Genomic DNA, 7907 nt, shown 5'->3' with positions numbered 1-7907 from the left:
ACTGCAGCTAAGCCCCCGAGTGGGAGGTTTGCTCTTCACTCGGTAGGATTTTTTCAAACTCAGGCGAGTGCCGGACTGCAGCTAAGTCTCTAAGTGAGAGAACTTAGGCGAGTGTTGGACTGCAGCTAAGCCCCCGAGTGGGAGGTTTGCTCTTCACTCGGTAGGATTTTTTCAAACTTAGGCGAGTGCCGGACTGCAGCTAAGTCTCTAAGTGAGAGAACTTAGGCGAGTGCTGGACTGCAGCTAAGCCTCCGAGTGGGAGGATCGCTCTCCACTCGGTAGGATTTTTTCAAACTTAGGCGAAACGGATACGCAGCTAAGTCACCCACTGGGGGATTCCGTATGTAAACAAAAGTGACAACAATTGATGGAACACTCTTGCCTTTGATAAAAATGAACTGCAGGAATTTTTCTTATTACATCTCGTCCAAGGGAGAGCTCAAGTGAAAAAGGGGCGGAGTAGTTCCGCATTCCAAGCTCGAGGCTCGTCGATCTGGCGATCAACATTGTAGAGGTGATACGCTCCATTGTGGAGGACTCTGGTGATGGTGAAGGGGCCTTCCCAAGTAGGAGCAAGCTTGTGTGGTTTCTGTTGATCGACTCGGAGGACCAAATCTCCTTCTTGGAAGGCTCGACTCTTCACATTCCGGGCGTGGAATCGACGCAAGTCTTGCTGATAAATGGTCGATCTGATCATAGCCATCTCCCTCTCTTCTTCTAGGAGGTCGACTGCATCTTGCCGGGCCTGTTCTGCTTCATCTTCGGTGTAAAGCTCGACTCGGGGCGCGTTGTGAAGAAGATCACTTGGCAGAACCGCTTCGGCTCCATAAACCAGAAAGAATGGAGTTCTTCCAGTCGACCGGTTAGGGGTGGTCCTCAATCCCCACAGAACTGACGGAAGCTCGTCGACCCAAGCACCTACCGCGTGCTTGAGACCACGCATCAGCCGAGGCTTCAGTCCTTTGAGAATCAAACCATTTGCTCTTTCAGCTTGTCCATTCGACTGAGGATGCGCGACTGACGCGTAGTCGACTCGTGTGCCTTGAGAGGCGCAAAAAGCTCTGAACTGGTCCGAATCAAAGTTTGACCCATTGTCAGTGATGATGCTATGCGGGACTCCATATTTGAATGTTAGCCCTCTGACGAAACTGATAGCAGTGCAAGCATCAAGATTCTTGATAGGCTTGGCTTTAATCCATTTGGTAAACTTGTCGACTGCCACAAGCACATGAGTGAAACCACTTCTGCCTGTTCTCAGCGGACCAACCATGTCTAGTCCCCAAACAGCAAAGGGCCAGACGAGTGAAATGGTCTTCAGGGCTGATGCTGGCTTGTGTGACATGTTGGAGTAGAACTGGCACCCTCCACACTTGTCGGCTATCTCTTTTGCCATCTCATTTGCTCTAGGCCAGTAGAATCCCGCTCGGTATGCTTTAGCCACAATGGTCCGAGAGGACGCATGGTGGCCACAGGTCCCCGAGAGGATATCATCAAGGATCATCCAACCTTCTTCTGGTGTTATGCACTTCTGACCGATTCCAGTCGCGCTTTCTCTATACAACTGCCCCTTTATGACTGTGAAGGCCTTGGATCGGCGGACGATCTGTCGAGCCTCTTCCTCGTCTTCTGGGTGCTCTTTCCTTAGGATATACGTGATGTACGGTATCGTCCAGTCGGGAGTGATTGCCAAGACTTCCATGATTAGGTCGACCACAGCAGGAACTTCGACTTCAGTCGGATCTGTGGCACTTTTCGGTTGTGGGGCTTCTTCTGTGAAAGGATCCTCCTGGACTGACAGCGAGCGGATGTGCTCCAAAACCACATTGCTGGGAATGGCTTCTCTCTTGGAGCCTATCTTTGCCAGATCGTCAGCTGCTTGATTTTTGAGTCGGGGGATGTGATGAAGCTCTAACCCCTCGAATTTCTTTTCTAGCTTTCTCACTGCATTGCAATAACCAGTCATAGCTGGACTTCTGACGTCCCACTCCTTCATCACCTGATTAACCACCAAATCTGAGTCGCCATAGACCATGAGGCGACGGACGCCGAGTGAAATGGCCATGCGCAACCCATACAAAAGTGCTTCATACTCTGCTTCATTGTTGGAGAAATCGAAGTGAATCTGGAGAACATATCTGGCTTATCTCCTCGGGGGGAGACTAGAACTACCCCAGCACCGGAACCATTCAGCATCTTAGATCCATCGAAGAACATGGTCCAGTGCTCCGAGTGAACTTGAGTCGGAAGTTGCTGTTCAATCCACTCGGCAACAAAATCTGCAATTGCTTGGGACTTGATAGCCTTCTTTGCTTCAAACTTGATATCTAAGGGAAGGAGTTCAATCGCCCACTTGGCCACTCGACCAGTTGCATCTCTGTTATGCAGAATCTCTGCCAATGGGGCGTCGCTGACGACTGTAATGGAGTGGTCAGAGAAGTAATGCGCAACCTTCTTCATGGTCATGTAAATCCCATATACAAGCTTCTGGTAGTGAGGGTATCTTTGTTTTGAAGGGGTCAAAACTTCAGACAGATAATAGACTGGGCGCTAAACTCTGAAGGCCTTTCCTTCTTCTTCCCGCTCGACCGTGAGTACTGTACTGACAACTTGTCCCGTGGCCGCAATGTACAGCAGCAGAGGCTCTTTGCTGATTAGGGCAGCAAGCACCGGCTGGGTGGAGAGCAGAGCTTTGAGCTCTGCAAACGCTGCGTCAGCTTCCGGAGTCCACTCGAACTTGTCAGACTTCTTCATCAGTCGGTAAAGAGGCAACGCTTTCTCACCGAGTCGAGAAATGAATCGACTTAGAGCGGCCAAGCAACCTGTGAGCTTCTGGACATCGTGTATACGCATGGGGCGCTTCATCCGGAGTATGGTGCCAACTTTCTCGGGGTTAGTGTCAATTCCTCGTTCAGAAACGAGAAAACCGAGTAACTTTCCACCTGGAACTCCGAATGTGCATTTTGATGGATTGAGCTTGATATCATATCTCCTGAGGTTAGCAAAGGTTTCAGCAAGGTCAGTCAGTAGGTCGGAACCTTTCCGTGACTTAACCACAATATCATCCATGTATGCTTCTATGTTTCGACTGATCTGAGTGAGCAAACACTTCTGAATCATCCTCATGAACGTGGCTCCAGCATTCTTGAGGCCGAAGGGCATGGTGACATAACAGAAGCACCCAAATGGGGTGATGAAAGCCGTTTTGATCTCGTCAGGTCCATACAGACGGATCTAATGGTACCCTGAATAAGCATCTAGAAAAGACAAACGCTCACATCCCGCGGTCGAGTCCACTATCTGGTCGATGCGGGGGAGAGGGAAATGATCTTTCGGGCAGGCCCGATTGATATGTTTGAAATCAATGCACATGCGAAGTGACTTGTCCTTCTTGGGGACCATGACGACATTGGCGAGCCACTCGGAGTGGTAAATCTCTCGGATGAACTCCACTGCTAAGAGCCGAGCCACCTCCTCGCCAATGGCTTTCCTCTTCTGGATGGCGGACCGTCGAAGATGTTCTTTCACAGGCTTGAACTTCGGGTCAACTCGCAAACGGTGCTCAGCCAGCCCCCTGGGAACTCCAGGCATGTCAGAAGGCTTCCATGCGAAGACGTCCCAGTTCTCACGGAGGAACTGGATGAGCGCTTCTCCCTATTTGGAGTCGAGCGTCGTCGAGATGTGAGTTAGAGCAGCGTCGGGGTCGGTCGGGTGAATGTGAGCTGTCTTTGTTTCACCGGTCGACTAAAAAGCTGCCTCTGAAGCAGGCTTCTTGGCCCGTAGCAATTCACTCGGATCGGCAGTCTTTTGGTACTCTTGCAGCTCGACCACTGCCATCTGAGCATCTGCAATCTTTGAGCCTTTCTGAAAGCACTCTTCTGCCTTCTTCCAATTGCCTGTAACAGTGATTACCCCTTTAGGGCCAGGCATCTTCAGTTTGAGGTACACGTAACATGGTCGAGCCATGAAGCGCGCGTAAGCTGGCCTACCCAAAATGGCATGATAAGCACTTTGGAAGTCCACAACCTCGAATGTCAACTTTTCCTTGCGGTAATTCTTTGAATCACCGAAAACCACATCAAGAGCGATCTGGCCGAGTGATTGGGCTTTCTTCCCAGGAATGACTCCATGGAAACTCATGCTACTGGTGCTGAGCCTGGACATCGGAATGCCCATTCCTTTCAATGTTTCAGCATACAGTACGTTCAGGCCACTGCCACCATCCATCAGGACTCAGTCAGTCAAGTGCCTTCAACAATTGGGTCGACCACCAAAGCTTGCCTCCCAGGGGTGGCAATGTGCATTGGGTGATCAGACTGGTCGAATGTGATGGTAGTCTGAGACCACTTCAGGTAACTGGGTGTTGCCGGGGCAACCATGTTCACCTCTCGGTTAATGACTTTCAGTCGACTTTTGCTCTCGACATCGGCAAAAATCATCATGGTGGAATTGACTTGGGGGTATCCATCGTCACTGTCTTCGTTGTCCTCGACTCTGTCCGACTCTTTTTCCTTATCCTTGGACTGCTTTCCTTGGAACTGCTGGATCAGGAGTCGGTACTGTCGAGTGGTATGCTTTGGGTAAATAAAATTACCCTCTTCATCCTTCTTGGTGTGGATGTGACATGGCAGATCCAAAACATCATTTCCATCTTGATCCTTGACTTTCTTGGGCTTCCAGGGGACTTTGGGTTTTCCCTTGAAGTTTCCCTGGGCTACGGCCAGGGCCTCCCCAGGAGCGGCTGGCTCAGCCTTCCGCTTCTGCTTCCGACTGGAATTGCCTCCGGTTTCCTGGGCGACTGCTTTCTGCTTGCCACTCCGGAGTCGATCTTCATCTTCTCTGTTAGCGTACTTGGTGGCAATCTCAATCATCCGATTCAGAGACATCTCTCCAGTTCGACCGAACTTCAGATTCAAGTCTCTGTATTTAACACCTTCCTTGAAGGCACAAACTGCTTGATGGTCTGGCACATTCTCAACCGAGTGATGCAGCGTGATCCACCTTTGGATGTATTCCCTCAGGGTTTCGTTCGGCTTCTGCACGCAAGACCGCAACTCTGTAAGGCCTGCAGGTCGCTTGCATGTTCCTTCAAAGGTTGTGACAAACACTCGGGAGAGGTCCTCCCAGGTGCAGATGCTGCTAGGTGCCAACTGATTTAGCCACGCCCTGGTTGAGCCCTCTAACATGAGAGGCAAATGCTTCATGGCCACCTCGTCATTGCCGCCGCCAATCTGTACAGCCACTCGGTAATCTTCGAGCCAAGTGTCGGGCTTAGATTCGCCGGTGAACTTGCTGATTCCAGTCGCCAGCCTGAAATTGGGAGGAATCACTGCGGCTCTGATGGCTCGACTGAAACACTCTGGCCCTGAAGCACGTACTCCGCTACTGGCAGGCACATCTCTGTTGTGGCCTTCTCGATGAGCTCTGTTTCTGTCAACCAAACCTTGAACGAGGATGGATCTCGCATCAAAGCCTGGGTCTCTGGGGTCGACTGGAATCCTCTGCCCAACACTATGAGGGCGTCTGTCATCTTGCCGTCGAGGAGCATATGACCCACTCCGCGGGGGAGGGGTTGGCACTCGACGTCGATCATCACGGTCGAATCGGTGATCATACTGCTCATTCCTCCTGTACTGATCATGCCGGTCGCCACGTCCCTCACGCCTCGGGGGCGATCTCGGGCTGTGAGCCGACTCGACTGTATCTGTTGCGACGGATCGACTGTGGATCCTGTTCCGCGACTGAGAGACAGCAGAATTCTGGTTTCCCGCCGCCCGGAGCAGTGCTCTGATCTGCAACAAGCCTCTGCCCGCCTCCGACTGGGAGGGCTGAATTGATTCTGCTATACGGGCCGCAGCGGCCAAATTCTGAACTGGGGTTCGGTATACCTGTGGCGGAGGGAAGAGCTGATGCCGACTGGACTCGGGAGCTTGCTGACGTCGACTGGACTCGGGAGCCCACTGACGCGCTTGCTCGTCGAGTATCCGCTGGAGATTCTCCAGTCGAGTGCGCTCGGCCAGGTTAGCCAAGCGCGCATCCTCCAAGGCCCGGGCCTTGGGGGTTTCTCCGACAATAGGAGTGTGGACCATGTCCATGTTCAGACGGCGAAGCTCCTCTCGCTGTAATGATGTGAGAGGTTCGGGGAGATACTCATCGTGGGGATGCGACGGGTCGCCCCCACCCGCGCCTCCACCAGCGCGAGGGAAACCAGGTGGACTGTGCGTCCCATCGACCGCCAGAACCTCAGCCGCTGGGTCGCTGCTATCGCACTCGGATGCGGTCTCCGCGGAGACAGTCGAACAGGCCGCAGAGGGATTCGTCGGGCTCGATCGCCGCGACTTGCAGGATGGCCGACTGGTGAGCCACGGCATGTCTCACCCACCTCTAAAGTCTCGACCGACCGGAGCGCTTGCGCCGGTGGGAGACAGAGCGGGGAGACGATACGGGGGCCGACCGATATTGGGTCGACGGTTGCCATAGGAGGACGCCACGAACGCATGCGCGGAAATGCGTCGCACCGCGGACGGGGAGCGCGTCGATGTCGAGTGGCGCCTCCTGAAGCCAGGCGGAGTCGTCGGCGATGAACGTGAGCGCGCCGAGACGGATCTCGCGGCCCTCCACCAAAACTCCGCACGAAACCATGATCAAAGGGGATCGGAAAAATCGCAACTTCTCCAATCAGGCGCTAAGACTGCTGCCCCACGGTGGGCGCCAACTGTCGTGGTTCTAACTCTGACAGTGATGTAGGGGGGTGAATATGGAGAGGCTAGATCTTAGCTATTGGGAAGTTGTTACACGCGAGGTTTACGAGTTCAGGCCCTTCTCAGAGGAAGGAATAGCCCTACGTCTCGGAGCCCGGAGGCGGTCGACTGGATTATGCGTGTATGGATACAGGGGTGCGAACCCTTCATACTGAGGAGGGGGTGGCTTATATAGAGTTCGCCGGCCCTCTCCTGCCCTCAGTAATGCAGGGTCTAAGGTACATTTAAGGTGGGGCGTTACTGGTAACGCCCCTAGTAAAGTGCTATAATGACCATAAAGACTACTTAATACCCGACCGTTTTCCTGCGGAGTGACTTCGGTCGAGTGGCTAGCTTCATGGTCGAGTGATAGCTTCTTGGCCGAGTGTCTTGAACCCGTCGAGTGGGATACCTTCGAGTAGAGGATAAGGTGGCTTCTCCTAGGGGTGTCCTAGGGTAAGACTCTTTGGTCAGGTCCGTGTCCCTACCCTAGGTACATGTCTTCATCACTATGCTCGTGTCTTGGTTGATGAGGTGGTGGACCCATATTCGGAGCTACAGCTTGACATTCCTGGAGGTGACGACGAGCACACATTGGGAGAGGCCATACATCGTGTCATCCTATGGAGAAAGGATTGCATCATCTTTCGAAGGCCACCGACACCGCGTCACCCGACTCCTCGTCGAAGTCCGCCACCGAGTCAGCAGACTCCCGCTCCTCCAAGTCCACCAACGCATGAGGCCACTCCTCCTCCTCCTCCTCCAAGTCCGGCAAAGTGTCAGGCCACTCCTCCTCCAAGTCCGACACAGCGTCAGACGTCCACTCCTCCTCCAAGTCCGGCACAACCTCAGGCCACTGCAAGTCCGGCACAACTTCAGGCCACTCCTCGTCCAACTCAGCCCCGTCAGCCGTCTCCGCCGCCTCAGCAATCGCAGAAGAGACACCTCGCAGCTATGGTGCGTAGCGGTACGAGTCGAGGTCATAGTACAGGAAGTACAGGCGGAGGCAAGCGATATAAATATGGTCCAAACCTCACTACTCCTCTTCCTGTGAGGGCTTATGATAGGACCGAGGAGCAAACCAATGCCATAGTGCAGGCAGAACTCGACGCCCATTTTGGACCGAAACCGCCACCGCCGCCAAGGGAGAAAGTGCCTGTGGAAGTAGTT

Source organism: Triticum aestivum, chromosome 5A (assembly GCF_018294505.1).
Source record: "Triticum aestivum cultivar Chinese Spring chromosome 5A, IWGSC CS RefSeq v2.1, whole genome shotgun sequence".
Taxonomy (NCBI): domain Eukaryota; kingdom Viridiplantae; phylum Streptophyta; class Magnoliopsida; order Poales; family Poaceae; genus Triticum; species Triticum aestivum.
The sequence above is the reverse complement of the archived record's forward strand: the minus strand, read 5'-3'. Positions refer to the sequence as shown.